The 18,936-nt window shown below is 40.0% G+C and overlaps 1 protein-coding gene and 1 long non-coding RNA gene across 3 annotated transcripts in view; both read right to left on the bottom strand.

Moving 5' to 3' along the window:
* adamts2a (ADAM metallopeptidase with thrombospondin type 1 motif, 2a) overlaps window positions 1-18,936 on the bottom strand; it is a 72,258-nt gene that overhangs the window by 44,652 nt on the left and 8,670 nt on the right. The window lies entirely within an intron of this gene.
* LOC310739066 lies at window positions 1,777-7,804 on the bottom strand. The gene is made up of 2 exons (XR_014537230.1): window positions 4,640-7,804; window positions 1,777-4,571 (listed from the first exon to the last, which is right to left on the bottom strand). It is a non-coding gene; the product is annotated as an uncharacterized lncRNA (long non-coding RNA).

Genomic DNA, 18,936 nt, shown 5'->3' with positions numbered 1-18,936 from the left:
CGCGTTCCCCGCGTCGAATTTAAGCAGAACAGGTTGTCAAAGACAAGAAGAACTAAATCCAAGCCAAGCTATGAGATTAATACAAATGTCTTCTACTGAAGAACTGACATGGAGATACACCTGCCTGTTCCTGTCTAACTCTTCTTGGATCTAGTTGATGGTGGCTAGTTGAAAGACGCGAAGTTCTCAGCTGCCTGAGGCGCTCTAGACATAACAGCCAAGATAAAAAAAAAAAACTATCGAACAACAAGTAAACAAGAGAATGGCTACTAATCCTGTAGAATGTGTTGATTAGACCTGCACTGATACATACTTCCCACTCTCTTTTTTCCCTGAATTTCTTGTCGAAAAGAGCCTGAAGCAGGCCGCTGAGCTAGCCATTCGGCACGGCAGCACAGCTGTCCTCTTTCTCCTTTCTCGCACTCTTGCATGTCCCACGAGGGTTATTATGTAGGAAAAGTCTGAGTGTCGCATAAACCGATACGGCCGTACTCGGGTTTAAGCATTACACGCATCCAGACATAAAAGGCGCCCATCCTGCATTCGAAAAAAACGATACGTAGTCGATTCACAACTGAGAACGACTATAACAGTACCATCAGCGTACAAACTCTTAAAATACCCGAGTAGCATTGGTGCCTCTAACAGTTACACACTGGCAACCTGTAGTGGAAATTAAAGAACTACATGTACTTTTATTACTCGAGTCCCTGGAGTGCTATAGTGCAATTGTTTGGAGGGGAAAAATTAACTTTTACTTTTTGAAAAATAATAACTCGTTCGACCCCAGAAGACCGCGAACCAATTAAAACACAATTTTCGCTTTCGAGAAAACCTACACTTCCGACACCAAACATGTACAGCTGCAATATCTGAGACAGTGAAAGCCCAATTGATTAACCATCTTCAGTTTAAATTGTCCCTGCATGATACAGTTCTGCAAATAACGCAAGCCAGGACCGGAGATATCAGCATTTCACAGCTCAACATCCAACTCGCGTGTCAGAGATGATTTCCCTCGTGTCAAGCGCTGCATAGCGGCTCAAAATTGCTGACTCGTTTCTTTATTTTCTCCATGTTTAAGTAGCCATGTGTGTTTCGTTTGATGCTGTGTCTCCACCCGTGTCTTGCTATTGGTTATTTTTCCGCATGCGTCATTATAGTCCGGATCTGTTTGCATTTATGTCTTTGATTAGTTTGTGTTTAAATACCCCCTGTTTTTTCCCCCCACTGTTTAGTATTATGTTCGGCTTACTTGGTTCTCGTCATAGCAAGCCTTCTGTTGTATGTTTTGATTGCCCGGTTTTTGATCGCGCTTTGGTTTCACTTTCATGTTTCGGATTGTGTGTGATCGCCTGAACCCCACCTGCATTACGTTTATACATTGTGTTTGGAATTCGATTTGGACTGGTCTACCTGTTATATACATAAAATGTTCTTTCCATATCCCACATTTATTCCCAATTTGCTGTTTTAATAACCTCCGCTCTTCTGTAAAGATAGACTAGATTATGGAGTGTGCTTGTGTGAGATTTGTGCTCGTTCAGATACAACGGTTTTAGTAAAATCATGTATTGATGTAGCATGAGGAGGTTCTGGATTCCAATTCATCCCTCAGAGGTTCTCAAAATGGTAGCTCAGTGTTTAAGGTTCTGGATTACTGATCTGAATGTCAGGAGTTCAAAACCTGGTATTGCCAAACTGCTATTCTTAGGGCCCCTGTGAAAGGCCCTTAATGCTCCATGGGTGAGTATCATTGCTGACCCTAAGCTCTGATTTCTTTCTTTCTTTCTTGTTGACCCCAATTGCTGTTATAATAACCTTCACTCTGCTGAGAACATGTTCCACTACATTTTGTGGACATTCATTCAGCCACAAGGGTGTTCCTGAAGTCAAATGTAGCTCTATGTTATTTAGTGTAGCACCAGCGTTCTGAAGGAGCGTTGTCTCATTTTTACTGTGTACTGTGTACCACTGTGTATAGAAGAAATGACAATAAAAGACTCTTGACTTGACTTGAAATACTGATGTAGGAGAGGTGAGGAGGCCTGAGGTGCGGACAGCGTTCACATTCATCCCAAAGGTGTTCAAAAGGGTTGAAGTCAGAGCTCAATAGCTGGAGATCTTCCACTCCAACCAATGTAAAGCATTTCTTCATGGAGCTGGCTTTGTGCATAGGGGCATTGTCATGCTGGAACTTTTTTTGCACTCCTCGTTCATGTGAAGGGAAAATGTAATGCCACTGCATCCAAAGACGTCCTGGAAGACGTTTGAGGAAGAACCACATATGGCAAAAAAAAAAAAATGATATAGTGTATGCGACCTTGAAGGTATAATGAACAACCTAAACAAATACACGCCCTTCAAAAGCCTACACCCCAACTGAATCTTCTGGATTGACAGAAAGCATACAAAAAAAAAAACGAATAACAGAAGAAAAGCACCCTTCTGAGGGTTACTTGAATGTCACTTGCCACATTGTTAATTTTTTTATTCCGTTTACAGAGCCGGGGCCAGACGCCAGACTATTACAATGTGTTATGAAAATTTGCTGACCTTTAATTTAATTTCAATAAAAAGTAGTAGCTCGGTCCTTCCAAACCATCAGAGTTCTCGAGCTGCCCGTGTTCATATTTGGAAAGCCTGTAAACTGACACGGGGAGTTTTTACACCACACTTGTATAAGTTTAAGGGATTGGATTTAGAGAACACATTCTTTCCATCAGGAAGGCCTAGGGACAGATCCAAGCTGCTGTAAACTGGAATTATGGTTTATCATCAAAAATAGGGGGGGAAGAAAAAAAAAAGAAAAACCATAGCATGGTGTGCATCTTTTGGCTTTCAGGCATGTAAAAACGATTAAACGCAGAATCGTTAATAAGAAAAGGATTCTTTTTCACTTGCTATAATTTAGGACGACAAACAAGAGCACAAACGTTCCAACAGAACAAGCGGGGCCGGCTAAGCCTTCCAACCCCGATGCATTGGGCCCAAGTGCTCTTTATCTGGACTGTTGCTGTTTCCACAGTCCACAGAATGGAGGAGTCATTTCCTGCCGGCGCCGAGGTGGCGCGAGAGATCATCTGGCTACACGGGGAGTGGACTGGAATTTTTTTTTTTTCTGCAGACAACCCACTTTGAAGGTCTCTGACAAGAAAAACCACAACTGACCCTGCCTATGTGTGTATTTGTCAGCCTGGGGTGATAACAGACTCGTACACTCTCTTACAAAAATGTCACGTCAGGATTGTCCATGTCAAACTCTGCCTTGAGGTCGTTGCAATGCAAAGGCACCTCTAGATTCCTCCACATTTTTCTCCACATGTTAATCAACTATGTTTCCATCAACTCTCTTTAGATAAGACTCATGTCCAGTAGAATCTTGCATTTATCTAATGAGAATCCAGGGCTTTGATCAAGACAAAAAATCTAAACAAAAACCTGACTTTTTCAGCCATATGTAATTCTTCCCCAAACTGTTACCACAAAATTGGATGCACACAATTGTATAGGACGTCTCTGGATGCAGAAGCATGAAACTGTTCCTTCACTTGAACTTAAAGACCCAAACCTGTTCCAGCATGACAATACCCCTGTGGATTCGTGGATTTCTGACTCGCTGTGATTTATGAATTTGTTTTGACAGTGAGATAAGAACACCATGAACAGATCACCAGACGAAATCGGTAGATACGTCGCTCGGAACGAGATGCAAACAAGGCTGAGAATGAATAATTAATTTGCGTTATACTTTTTATGGCATACAAATAAGATCTAGCTTCTTATGATATCTTTTTCATTTCATTATATTCATTTGAAATCTAATAATGTAGTGCAGCTTGGTATATCCAATTTGTCATTTTTGTAATGGCTGTATGTAAATGACTGACTTGAATTTGAGATTTCAACACAACATATCCTGCAATAGCTGAGATTAGCTGAAAAAAAACTATTTAGTACAAGACTTAGCCACTAGTGCGCAAAAACTGGTCTTGATGAACATGTCTAATCAATCTCTGATTGGATTGGATTTCTTTCCGCTGTTGAAAATTGAATACACACTACACGATCAAATGCATTTCAGGACAGATGTGTTCCTTCTCACTTTAAGCATTTTGAACCCTTTAACAGGAAACTCAACCACACGGTTCAACCACCTTGTCACTGTGATTTTAACAGATCAAACATTTCATCCTCCTCTTTTTACTTTAAAGCATTATTATTAGTGTTTTTGCCATAGTAACAATCAACACAATCGGATGTTTTCAGTTTTTGAAATCTTCAATGAAAACTGGATGCAGATGTGACTAGCGCTAATCAAGTTACCAAGCTAAATGTTAATTAATCAAACAGTTGTACTGCTTCTGACTTTATAAAGGTATAACATTACAGTAAAACGATTAAAATAAAGCAATCTTTCCATAATTATAATGTGTGTGACAGCTCATCAGCTAAGTCGCTAAAATAGCATGACTTAGCCATATTCAAGTTAGCCGTTAGCTAGATTTTGCAGCATCCTTTGAGTTTTATCAAAATGGCATCTTGTTTTACAGTGATTATCACAAAAGACTCTGGCAAAAAAAGTGAAAAACCCACAATCCTAAACAAAACATCTTCCTCTGGGATTATTGTAAAGAACCAGACAAACTGAAAGACTGAGTGGCTGCTGGTCAAAACAATCTTGAATAAATGTTTCAGCTACAGTGAACAAAAACATTGGGATATTTGTTGGCACACAAGTTGTGTTGGATGTCGTAGCATGAAATTTTCCATTTACTCGAACCTGTTCCACCAAGACAACTCTGCTTTAATCACATAAAGCAAAAATTCTTCTTTGCACAAATACAGTTGCATGAAGATATGGTGTATATGGGTTGGAGTGAAAGATCTCCTGTTATAGAGCTTTAACCCTACTGAACTTTTGGAACACTGATTGCACCCAGGGCTCCTGACCTACATCAGTACCTGACTTTACTAACTGGGTGAATGATCCCAAATCTCCAGAAACACACTCCAAAATCTAGTGGAACATCTTCCCAGAAGAGTGAAGGCTATTATAAGAGAAAATAGGGACTAAATGTGGAATGGCATGTTCAAAAAGTGCGTACCAATCTTATGGTAAGGAGAAACTTTATCCATATAGTGTATTTGTGTAAAATCTAAAACATTCTTTATGGATGTTATAGCCTTATAGAGAGTGAAAGTCATGGGCTTGTCCTGTCTAACATGTGCAAGAGAGAAGACTTGATTGTAATTTCATATCTAATCATTCAGAAAAGTCCAATTCAATTTTGTAGCTACAAGAGTATAAATACATTTTACTGATCTTTGACTGTTTCTGAATCAGCTGGAAAATGGTCCAAAACGTCAAAATTGATGGTGAATTGGAAAGTAATTCATGAAATTCTGCATTTCATTGCAGATTCAGCAGTGTTCTTGTTTCACCGGGAAAAAAAATCAAGGTTTGTACACTAAGTAGGATTGTAATAGCATTGTAGAGTCCCAGCTGAAACAGAGCACAGAGGTGTCAATTCTGAATCGAAACAAAGAAAAAAATCTAGTCAGGAGAAAAAGAAATACCTCAGAGATCATGGACATGGACTTTGATCATCTGATTTACAAGAAAGTCTCAAAGAAACCATTTTTCAATGGCATGAAATCATCAGTCAGTAGTGAAACCTTGAGGATGGTCAATACTTATCTGATCTTAGTCTTTAAAAAGGAAGCTTTAAAATGGTGGAGCCCTTGGTTGCTCACATGCAGATGTGCTGAGATGCTGAGCATCTGAAGGTTACAAGATCTAAAGGCAGTTGTATGGTTCAGACACTTCACTTTAAGTCATTAAAAATAGACATAGAGGAATGCATGGCCATCAACATGACACATGGAAAACTGCAGCTTATATAATTATAAGTACAAATAAACATTTTCATTCATTTATTAATTCATCCATTCCGACAGACAGAGACGTCTACAGAGATAGATACACAGACAAACAGCAGATAGATAGACAGACAGACATCCGCAAACATTATAGTCCATGGAGACTCCTGTCTGACCTCGTCCGTCAACCTGTCCATCACCACTGCAAACAGGAAAGGGCTCAGAGCCGATCCTTGATGCAGTCCAACCTCTACCTTAAACCAGTCTGTCATTCCTACTGCACACTTCACTGCTGTCACACTGTCCTCATACGTGTCCTGCACCACAATCACATACGTCTCTGACACACCTGACTTCCTCATACAATACCACAACTCCTCTCTCGGCACCCTGACGTACGCTCCCATAACTTCATGGTGTGACTGATCAACTTTATTTACCAGTAGTTACTGCAGGTCTGCACATCTTCCTTATTCTTGAAAACCGGTACCAGCACACTTCTTCTCCAATGTTTCTGGTTTTACTCCCTTTCCACTTGGTCTCCTGAACACACAACATATCCACCTTTCTCCTCTCCATCATATCAGATATCTCTTTCCCTTTACCAGTCATAGTACCAACAATTAAATTGCCCACTCTCCTATACTTCTCCTTTCCCTGCTGTCTCAGTAGACGTCTTTCTCCTCTCCTTCTCCTCCTTCGGCCAACAGGAGTCCAATTTCCACCGGTACCCTGTTGGTTAACAATACCTGTGGCGGTTGTTTTTACAAGAAAAAATGTCAAACATATCAAATGTTTAAACAGAGGAAATTTACTATTTTAAGGAAAGAATAAGGTCGTTTTAAATTTGATGGCTGCAAAAGGTCTCAAAAAAGTTGGGACAGGGCCATGTTTACCACTGTGTAGTATCATGTCTTCTGTACGTATACATCTCGGAAATGAGGATGTTGCTGAAGTTTTGTGAGAGGAATGTTGTCCCATATGTGTCTGATACAGGATTCTACTGTAGCTGCTCAACAGTTCCGGGTGTCTTTTGTTGTATTTTTTGTTACATGATGCGCTAGATGTTTTCAAATGGTGAAAGGTCTAGACTTCAGGCAGGTCATTTCAGCACAGGGACTCTTCTACTACGAAGTCATGTTATTGTAATAGATGTAATGTAATATAGATGTAATATATGCAAGGCCTTACCAAATTGTTCCACAATTTGTAGACACAGTCATTCAAAGATCTGCTCACCTTTACTTCTGACAGACTCTGCCTCTCTAAGATACACCATGAGTTCTATTATGAATAAAATAAGGGTTTATGAGATTTGCAAATCATTGCATTCTGTTTAAATTTACATTTTGGAATTGGGTTTGTAGAACACTGGAGGAAACCAGAGAACCCGGTGGACACGTGCACATATAATATAAAGCACACAAGCACAAACCCAAGCCCATAATCAAGCTAGTGGACCCTGGAGCTGTGAGCCGGCAATGCCTCCCACCGTGTTGCCGTGCCACGCCGAGTGTTTTCAATCTCGCTCCTAATCCAAGATCCAAATGAAAATCAAATTCACAATGAGATGGAGCACATGTCCCGTAATGAGATGCGCAACGAAAACAACAAGGACGGGGTCGGAAAATGAGAAACAAAAAGATGTGTGTGGGTGTTCGCCATGTAAACAAGCCTCCGCTTACCGTCTAGCACAGCAGGCCAGATGTTTACAGCTGTGCAACTGTGATCTATAAGCCATAAAATTGCATTTTTGCCTATTTTTGGACACATAAACACACTCTTACACGTCCTGACATGGATGAATTGTCGACTAGAGCACTTGATCGCTGTTTTTCTTGGCATGTAACATCCCATGTCAACACTTCATTTGGTGCGCAAGATGATCCAATTAAAAAAAAGTAAAAGCTGGGGAAAAAAATAGATCCCTACTGGGATATTAATATTTTTCCTAGGTTTTTTCACACTGTTCTTTCCACAATCGTAAAATAAACTCTAAATCATCAGAAGCAAAAAAGCCACATATGTATTTTTTCCAAGACACATTAAAGCTAAAGCTTTAAGACCCTTGTTTAGGGGTGAAGGAGGGCATCTTGGTGTGGCAGCAACCTTTGGTTCCAAAGGTCAATGCCTTAAATAATAAGCTACTAGGCTCCCATATATTCCAGATTAAATGGTTATAGAAGGTAAACTACATACGTAAAACACTAATTGTATCTATAAGGATGACATGTGATTCATTCATGAATTGAAAGTTGTCCTACTGGCTTGAGGAATAAAATAAAACAGGACCTGCTGTTATTAGAAAAATCAATTTTTGGCGATTTTTTCCCCCTGTAACAGCACAAATGTTTTATTCCTTACATATACTTTGGTAAAAAAAAACGTGGCAGAATGACAACACACTGGCAGCTATTCTTCATGTGACCCCATAACAACCACGACACTTGGCAACTACCAGCATAGCGACAATGCGCCTCAATAAAGATCTTGGCTGACTTTGTCTTCATTCTCTACGTCTCTTCTTCCCTGAACAGAAATAGAGCTTAAGCTTTAATTAAGGCTTCCGTTTATTCAGGGGTATTTGTAAGATACAGCTTTAAGAAATCCTCTACACGGCTGTGTACAGTTCGGTGTATGCAGTAATACTGAGGTTTACATACATCCGGCTCTGCAAATTGTCCTCTCTCAAAAAAGCTTCCAACATTTTTTCCTTCTTGTTTTTAGGTATCACGTCTGGATTCCAGAAGAATCTTTTTCCATGACTTAAGGCCTGGGCCAAAAAATTTGTTAAACAAACTTAAGCAGATGCAGGGATCAGGCTGATAGTGACTGTGATGTTTTTACAGAGCTCGCAAAATTCCTTTCGCATGATTTTTGCCTCTTTTCTTATCGCAACAGAGTCATCGTCAAAGCAAAGATCTTACAGCAGTTTTCAGACGTCAGCATGCATATGGAAATCATTCGCCTGTGTTTTCAATATTTCAATATTTCAACATTCCGATTTCATTATTTGTTCGTATTCTCATATTCCTGAGTGTAAACGATGCGGTTATTTTATTTTGGCTACAATGAAACGAATTGCATTAAAAAAAATGATGAACCTCGGCCTGTTGTTTGAGCCCGGATGAGTCATGCTAGCTTTGGTTGACGTGGCCTGGTCGACTGTCAAATCCATCATGAATTTAAAGTAGAAAATGAGCATAAAAGGCCAAGATCAACATGTTATTTCAGCTTGCATGTGTACAACCTGAACAACAAATGACAGCAAGGCTAAATCTCTCCTTTCCTTCTTCTGTCCTTCTATCTAATATACAGCCTGGACCCATTCACCTTCTCTCAAAGGCAAGAACAGAAAGAACGGCTGGCTAGCAGAGAGCACAATAAGGTTCTGGGAAAGCTAATGCTGTCTGGATGGGGAGTCCAAAAAGCCACGTCACCTTAATCTACTCGCAACAGGAAACATAATACACAACAACTCAAACTTGCATTTGAGGAGATGAAATACAGTAAAAATAAAAAATAAAAAAAAGCATGAAAAGGGAAAAAGGAGACTTTGAGAGAAAACACAGACAGATAATGCAGGTAGAATTACATTCACCGCACACTAGGGTTGTGTGATATAACAACTTAAACACGATTTACACTGCCATGATGTCATTTATATAAATGTAGACGTCATTTATTCTGATTATATACATAATTTTTACACATTTTGTGTGGACCTTTAACACTGTTAGCTACTACATTTTAGCACTGAAAAACACCAAAAGTGCAGTCTTTCTTTCTGCCCAATCAAATGGCAGAAGATGCAATCAGAATACAAACCTAGAACAATTTGCATTGGGGTCGAAATACAATACTGAAAGCCCCGCCCCCTTCCCACCCTCTCACAGACCTTAGGAGCTCTTGGTGTTCATGGAGTGCTCTTACTTTACATAAAATAATAGAAAATACAATAAAAAATAATGTGTCATATGTTCAAATAAACATAAAAAGATTAGAATAGATGCTTATGTACATACACTATATATATATATATATATATATATATATATATATATATATATATATATATATATATATATATATATATATATATATATATATATATATAAAGAGGTGTATTGTGCAGAGAAATGAGGCCGAACTGGCCAATCAAATGACTATACAGAAATCACAAAGTAATTATATATTAATATGCAAAGAGGCAAGGCTGAGAATGAGAACGAGAACAAGGCACGTAACATGGTAATGATAAAACTGCAATGAATGGACATTCGGTGCCACCCAGTTGAAGATGGGTTTCCTATTGGGTCTGGTTCCTCTCAAGGTTTATTCCTCATACCATCTCACAGACACCACTGGCTCACTCATTTGAGATAAACGTATATTCACTAAGCTTATAGATCTCTATTTTATAACCTCTTTATGTCTGTAAAGCTGCTTTAGGACACCGTTCCCTTGTTGAAAGTGCTATACATATAAAACTAAATAGAATTGACGTAAAATGTGACAAAATACAACAGAGAACAAACAACATTAATACTTTACAGTATTTAAAACATAGGCCAAAGTGGAAATATCCAGTTCAGTATCTGGGATGAAGACGTCTACAACATGAGAGCGTGAGGTTAAAAAGATCTATGAATATTTCAAATAAATGAATTAAGTATATAGTAAACAATGCTGAGCTATATTTATTTGAAAATCTAAAAAAAAAAAAAAAAAAATACACCAGCTTTTAAAAAAGGCTCTTTCATTTTCAGGAAATACAGAGACAAAATAAGAATCGGAAATCAATACAATGAAGTGTCTTGCACAACATCTAAGCGCATTGATGCTAATTAGAAGCTGAACATTGAACACAGAAGCCGAATTGAAGCCACCAAGCAGTTCCTGACTCCATGGAATGTTTTTTCTTTTCAATATCAACACCTAATGCGTACACACTGCATGTGGATCGTTGGGTCGAAGACCCAGCAAGCTCTGGTTCCTATCATCCACCAGCACGTGGAGATTTAGTGGAAAAAACAACATGTACTTATGGAAGAAGCACCGGAATCTGCGCAATCGTCAATTCCAGCTTTCCATCACATTTCCAATTCTTTGCTCAATACAACTAATTCCTCTCTGATTCAAAACAGTCGTGCGGAGTCCGAAATCTGTATCCGTGAGGTTTTGGAGTTCGCACTGGCGTGAAAAGAGTTTCCAGAACATGGAGTCTGCAAAATCGAATGTTACAATTCTTTCCTCTTTTCAAATACTGCTCCATAAAAGTTCCATAAAAGCAAACTCATATAGAGCTAAATATAAGTGTAGCGCAAGATGTTAAACAACATTCGGTCAAAGAACTGAGCAGTGAATGAAGAAGTACACAGCTCGGTTTCCCGTGGCGAGGGTAAATTGCCTGTGTGTTTGAGTCGAAAGACACTCCAATCTCTCAAACACCACTAATTTGCTGGATCAGAAATTCAGACGAGATCGTCAATATGTCACTTGCAAATGGTAATGTAACACACATACTGCTAGACTGGGCTTTGGGCCAGGGACAGAGTGAAAGACAGAGATACATCACTGGTAAGAAACAGGAAGAAAGAATGAGAGAAGGAATGCAGTGTCTGAGGAGGCACTTTAGCCTCTGTGAAAGAATCATAAAGAACATAAAACTAGCCTTGAACTAAAAAATGTGATATGAATGCTTTAACTCGCCTTTAATACACGACTTCTGAGATTAGCATTCAGGTCGCAGTCAAAAGATTCACATTTCTCAGTGAATAAGCCAAAAACAAATTGAATAAACGTGACTGCTAATATCTAGCTAACTAACTCAACATTCTATACACCTCTCTGTATACTTTAATACCATTTAATGCTAACATCCACTTATTTAAAGTTAGAAATTGGGGTTGCTATGTTACGCTGTATTAGATTTGACTGTTAAAGTGTCACTTGATGCAAATTGGATTTCTGAGACTCCTCTTTTATGATATATTGCAAATGAATGAATATGAATGTAGTAATGAAAATTAATATTAATATTAATATGGAAAGCGATCGAAAAGTGGATGTTCTCAGTGCATAAGACATTAACAGAATTTGGCAGACGTCTGTAATGAGAGCAACTTACAATTATCAATTATGCAATTTATATGACAAGACCACTGGAGGGTTAGGGGCCTTGTTCAAGGGCCCAACATTGGCATCTCAGTGGTGCTGAGATGTGAACTCACGACCTCTCGTTTAGAAGTCCAACATCTTAACCACTTCTGTTGGACTTCTGGGAAGTGTTAGCTCAGTGGTTAAGGCTCTTGTTTCCTGATCGGAAGGTTGGGGATTCCAAGGTTGGGGACACCCCCAATATGCCAATGTTGGGACCTTGATTGAAACCCTTAAACCCTCTCTGCTCCAGGGGTGCTATATCATGGCTGACCCTTCATTTTGACCCCAGTCTCCTAATGAACTGGGACATGTGAAGAAAGAAGGTCACTGTGCTGTAGTGTACATGTGATGAGTAAATCCTAGCTCCCACAAGTTGCCACTGCTGGGCCCTTGAGAAAGGCCCTCAACACTGAGATATAAATATAAATTAGATCCACATAAGGGGTGCATGTCAAATCCCATGAATGGAAGATTAAATGAATATTAGCACAAGCTTCATTTTGTACACTTCAGTATTCAGGATTGTTCAGGAAGGGGATCCTTAGAACATCTTAGCAGCTTCCCACTACTAGGCATCACTTGGAGTGAGGTTTATACCGTTTTAACACAAATGTACACCAACCAGGCATAACAATATGAGCAGTGAAGTGACTATATTTAAGTAGATATATTTAGTAGGCAGCAAATTAACATTTTGTCCTCAAAGTTGACGTGTTAGAAGCAGGAAAAATGGGCGACCGCAAGGATTTGAGCCAGTTTGACAAATTGTGACGGCTGGACGACTGGGTCAGAGCCTCTTCAAAACTGCAGCTCTTGTGGGATGTTTCTAGTCTGCAGTGGTCAGAATCTATGAAAAGTGCTCCAAGAAGGAACAGTGGTAAACCGGCGACAGGGTCGAGGCTCATCAATGCACGTGGGGAGTGAAGGCTGGTCCAACAGTCGAGCTCCTGTAGCTTTGGTCCAATCTCTCGATTGCTTATTTACATTTGTTTCCATAGTTGTTGCTTTGCATTCTTACGTTTACATTTATAGCATATGGCAGACGCCCACATCCAGAGCAACTTACAATTATCACATTTGTTTACCTGAGCAGTTATGGGGTTGAAGGCATTGCCCAGGGGCTCAGGAATGACAGATTGGTGTGGTAGGGACAAAAGTCCAATGCTTCTTTGCAGTCCATTCCACATCACCGCTGTTTTCATCCTGGGATTTGATTGAGGGCTGTACTACTGTACAACCGTTTACCACAGAAGGTGCACACAAGTAACAATTAGGGGTGCAAGGGATCGCTAATCCGTACGGATCACGACTCATGGTTCGGCTCGCACGTGGGCCCCGGATTAATTGCTCAATTTTTTTGTTGCGGATTAATCTGAAATAGTTTTTTTTTTTCTTGCTGATATTGCTTTTAAAGTAAATTCTTAACTACAAAGAGCAGTCATGTTTTCACGCAGACGTGAATCAGTGTTAATCGGTCAACAACAACGACTAGATGAGGAGGTGAAGAACTTGAAAAGCCTCCTGCATCATTCAGATCTTAATTTAAATTTCGTTGCTGTAACTTTTCTTGTAGTAAATGAAAAAGCTTATTTTTTATTATAAGCAAATTATATTTGTCTCCTTCCCTTTTTTTGCTAATCGGAAAAATTTGATCGTATCTGTGACTCAAAAACAGTAACGTGATCCGTTGCGCCACAAGTGAAAGTTTGCAATGTGAAGGTTCATTTACACCAATGACAAAGGAAGATGAGGTGATAATGCAGCAGTTAAGGCACTGGAATTTGGCTTGGAAGGTTGTACATTCAAATCCCAGCACCATCAAGCTACAACTGTTGGGCCCTTAATCCTCAGATCAGTTGTAAGCTCGTCTGTCAAATGCCTTAAATGTAATGAAGGTTTAAAACTTGAAGGTTCCTAATTCGGGGACATGCTGCATTCTGTACACTACTGTTAAAAAGTAAGTATTACATGCACTTTCGAATTCTGTGCACTTTTTCTTTTCTGCATTCTGGCCTGTTTACCTCATCAGTCACTAACTTTTGGCTGACTGTATTCCATAAATTCTATAACAAAAATTCCATTAAAAGGCCACTCAGATACTGAAATCGCTTTTTTTTATTTATTTAGTTTCATTATTACTGTCAAATCTGTTTTATTTTATTTACAGGAAGATGTCTGGACAGCAGCTGCTTTGAGACCTAAAATATATAGCTAATAGACATTCTTTAGTATGATTTCATAAACAAAAGTTTTGAGGAGCACTCCTCCCAGTTCAGGCAGGGCAACGAAGGAATCCACATGCTCTTTCGCTGACACACACACACACACACACACACACACACACACACACACACACACACACACACACACACACACACACACACACATACCGAGTCCATGAAAATCCTTCTCATTCTTCCTCGGAGTGTATTAAAGGTCTCCGAGACTATGCTGATGCAGCGCAGGCCCCCGCTCACACTCAACACTTCCAGCTGCCACGTCACATGACTCTGAGCCTGAGGTTTCACAACACACACACTGAGAAGCTGAGCCAGAGGCAGAGTAAGAGCAGGTTCGATTTTTCTTTCAATCCGAGCTTCCCCCAGCATGCCCTTGCTTGCATTCGTACTTTTTTCTTTTTTGAACCAGTGAACGTGGTCTGTTTTGAGGCTGAAACGGCGACAACGGCGAGGACCGAGATTCTGTGCAATATCGCGCTGAAGGGATTTTGTTTCTCTTTGCAGTAGTGGAATGTTAATGGCATCATCAAAGTACTCCAGGAAACACCCCCCTACCCCACCCCACCCCACCTGACTACCGAGTAGCGTTCTCCTTTCATCGTCTGCCACTGAAACGCCAAGCACACACACACACACACACACACATGCACAGACACATCACAGATCTTTCGCTAACGGATCACTGATTAGTTTCTGCAGATGGCCCAAATGGATACTCTTTAGTCAGGGGCTTTTAAAAGCATCCCTGAGGTGATGTGAGAAACGGCACACGAGCAGACACGCTATATGAGCTCTCGCAACTGATTGTATTAGACATCAAAAAGCCGAAAGATTCGACTTTTCACATCTACAATCACAGAAACATGTTGGCCACTGGGTTTCAACAGGAGGTTAAAAACACACAGACACTTGATGCCTAAGCCTTTTTGCGCTAAGACCAGAAACAAGTCACACAAGACCGAAAATGACACACCACATACCTGCTCCTGTCTCGCATGAGACATCTCAGCATCCCATCCAACTCAAACCAGGTCAAGTCAAGTGGCTTTTATTGCCATTTCAGCCAGTGAAACGAAACAACGTTCCTCCAGGACCAAGGATCTACGACGCAGAGCTACACGAGAAACCACGGAAATAACCAACACATTAATGTGCACTTTATGGTCAGGGGTTGACATACTGTTTGTTTTTCCGCTCGACACGGTTGTAAAGAGTGGCTACATGGGTTAACCTCAAACCTAAACATTCTCCTCTGACCGCTCCAAGCAACAAAGCAATTCCCCATGGATGTTTTTTGTGTTCCGCACCATGCTGAGACCGTTTTTGTTGTTGGTTTTTTAGTAGCTGTGTCACAGTTTAACTCACAGATTTCACACTTTTTCTTTTTTTATTGGCATATAAAACACCCTTTAGGTTGTAATTTGGTGTTCCACACTATGTTCCACACACTTGAAGTATGTTCCACTCTAGGTATAGGGGTGTAAGAAAATATCGATACGCGTGAGTATCGTGATATTATACTTGCCGATACTGTATCGATTCTCAAAAACACAATATCGATATAAAAAAAAACTTATTTCGTTTTGTTTCGTTTTGAGTTTATATCCCGACCACTAAATAGATAGATAGCAGTCTTCTTCTAATCTAATAAGGCACGGCTCTAATGTTAGCGTTAATATTAACCTATTTCCTAGGAAGGCTTCTCGATATTGAAAAAATAATAGTCTATCGTACTCTTTTTTTTCTTGCCTCTCTACGATTGAAGATTTTTGATGTAAAACACTTTACATATGGTGGTGTGTTGTTAATGACAGCTTTCCTAAATTATATCCTATCCCTAAAATAAGAAATATTCCGGTATATCGCCTTACAGTATCGCAACATATCGTATCGCAACCTCTGTATCGTGATACGTATCGCATCGCCTGGTTCTTGCCGATACACAGCCCTAACTATGTACTGAATATACTCCAGCAAGCCACTTTTCCATTTTTGATGCAACATCAATATCAGAGCTCAAAGTATCTTCCCGATACCTGATACTGATCCAATAAACATCCTTTTAGGAACTATACAAGCTTTAGGCGAAACATCAGACGCACCACGGAACCAGTGCAGATCCTCGTATCAAACAATAAGTTCGACAGACTGCATAATAAAGCCGTATATTTACACCTCAAGTGAACAAGCCTGAACATTCTGATACAAGACATCTGCTGCTCAACATTTTTTGTTTCATCAAGTACTTTCCAGATGTTTGCACAATTCTGGAGCCCCATTATAATAACTAAAAAAATAAATAAAAAAAATGTAAAGCTAAGGAAAATTCATTTGTAGAACCAAGATGTCTCTATTGAATGTTAGAGGCGAAGCATGCTGGGAGATTTGCAGTCTGAATTCTCTCTCGTATCAAACCTTGCAGACACCAGGCTAAATCCAGAGGAAGCTGGCAACAAGGACTTAAAAACCTGATCAGCTTCTTAATCAACCAGGAAGAAGTGGGAAAATACACGCACCGCCACACGTGTCTTTTGCGTAGGAGGCACATCCGCTTCGGCACAAGTTCCCCTGCAGAAAAGTAGCAGTAGTGGCAGCAACAGCTTGTGCCCCTGCTGGAGAACCGAGGCACGTAGTCGCCACGCCGCCTCCTACTCACTTCTCACTTAGCAGGGCTTTGGGCATCCCAGCATGCACCTTGGTGCGTGAGCCCCACTGCCACTGACAGAGCCGGAGCCGAGTGGTGGGTGTATTCTGCAGAGGTTTGCAGGCTTGCAGAGAACTGCAGACTGCCAAGGAAGTTTGATCAGATAGAATGCTGTGGAGAAGCAGCATAAGGAAGAGCTTGTTAAGAATTGGCAAAACAGCGAAAGCGCTGCCGACAGACGGGTGATCACACGAAACTAAAATAACGCCGTAGCCTCAGATTCCTGTTCTTGGCTCAAAGGACTGAGACCCATATCGGTCTTCTGCTGTTGTAGCCCATTCTTCTCAACTTTGCATGCATTTTCTGCTCATCCAAACGAGTGATTATTTGCGCCACGGAAACCGGACTAGCCGTTTTCCTCTTACGTTTTTCATCGAAAGGAAATTTCTGCCTCCAGAACAAGGTTGTTTTTCACGAAATAACGTGAAAACCTGAGAGACTAAATTGTATGCAAATCCAATGGAGCTTTAGAAATACTTACAGCAGGCAGCCGTATACCAACATGCAGCATAGGGAAGACGGTAAAAATTTTTAAAAAGCTGCTGAAAGATAGGAAAGGGATAAAACCAGAAGTGCTGACACACACTAATACTTTGTTGCGAAATCCCAGGAGCTATGCGCGTACGCCACGTAATAACGCAAAGGCGGACGAAAATGCAGATTTTAAATAAAACTGTCAACGTAAAACAAGCGTTAGCCAAACCATCAGCAAACAACATGAAATGAAACAAGAAAAAATTTAAAAATGAAAACAAAAAAAGTTATTTTCACATTTATTGCATGTAAAAGATATCCAGAGCGACTTACATTTATCTCAGTTATACAACTGAGGGTTAAGGGCCGTGTTTAAAGACCCAGCAGTAGCAGCCTGATGGTTCTGGGATTTGAACCCATGACATTCTGATCAGAAATCCAACATCTTATCCTCTGAGATACCACTTTTCACTTCTTCTTGCAGTTGCTGCCATTAGAGGTTGCTAGACTGGCTCATCCTTCTTCATTCCACCCTGTCCTCTACATCTGCTTCTACTGAACCAACCAGCTGAATGTCATCCCTCACCACATCTATACACCTCCTCCTTGGCCTTCCTCTTTACCTCCAGCATTCTTCTACCCATGTCCCTCCAAAATGTCCTACCTGTGTGGTCTGTCTAATAAACTCATTAGTAATCCTGTCCATAATCGTAATAATAATCGTAATAATTAATAATCGTAAACACACAACAAAGGTTTGACAAACGCCAAAGAAGAGTCAATTGAACGGATCAGTTCGCAGTGAGCTGAATGAATGAGTCCTTCTAATCAGAATCTGTATAAATGGAAACACGTGTGACTCATCAAAATGAGTGTGATTGCAAACATGGAAGGGTGTACAGTAATCCGGTGGTTACGTTCCACAACCGCCCACGATAGACAAAAAACCTCGTTAAACAGACGCCACCCCAAAAAATGCTATTTTATGTATACAGTACTGTCCTGTGTTAACTTCATTTTATAATTAATAATTAAATTTGTATTCATAAATTTCATTATTTCAACATAAAACTCGTAAAAACAATTCCCAGTAAGTTCTATCATGCTTTCCGAGAGAGACCGGGAAAATCAGCCAAACGAATTAGTTATGTGGTAAATGCACATAACGAGATTCAAACCATGGTCAAGTGGGGGATCAGTGTTTTTGGAGACCACGGTAACCATTTAAAGGCTTTGGTGTCTGATGGGAAATGGAGTTTAAGTCCGATTGTGTCCTGAAACCTTTATTCCTTTCTAGCCAGGATTCTCAAACTGGAAGTATGACTAAGAGAGGTGAAATATATACAGGATGGTGTTATATATGCATTTATTTGACTTCCTGTTTGTATTAAACTGTCTGACTAAGCAGGTGTATCAGATGGTTTGAACCCAAACCACAGGAACACGTCAGCCTGTAAAGAAGGTCAACAATAA

Source organism: Silurus aristotelis, assembly GCF_946808225.1.
Source record: "Silurus aristotelis genome assembly, chromosome: 16".
Lineage (NCBI taxonomy): Eukaryota > Metazoa > Chordata > Actinopteri > Siluriformes > Siluridae > Silurus > Silurus aristotelis.
The sequence above is the reverse complement of the archived record's forward strand: the minus strand, read 5'-3'. Positions and strand labels throughout refer to the sequence as shown.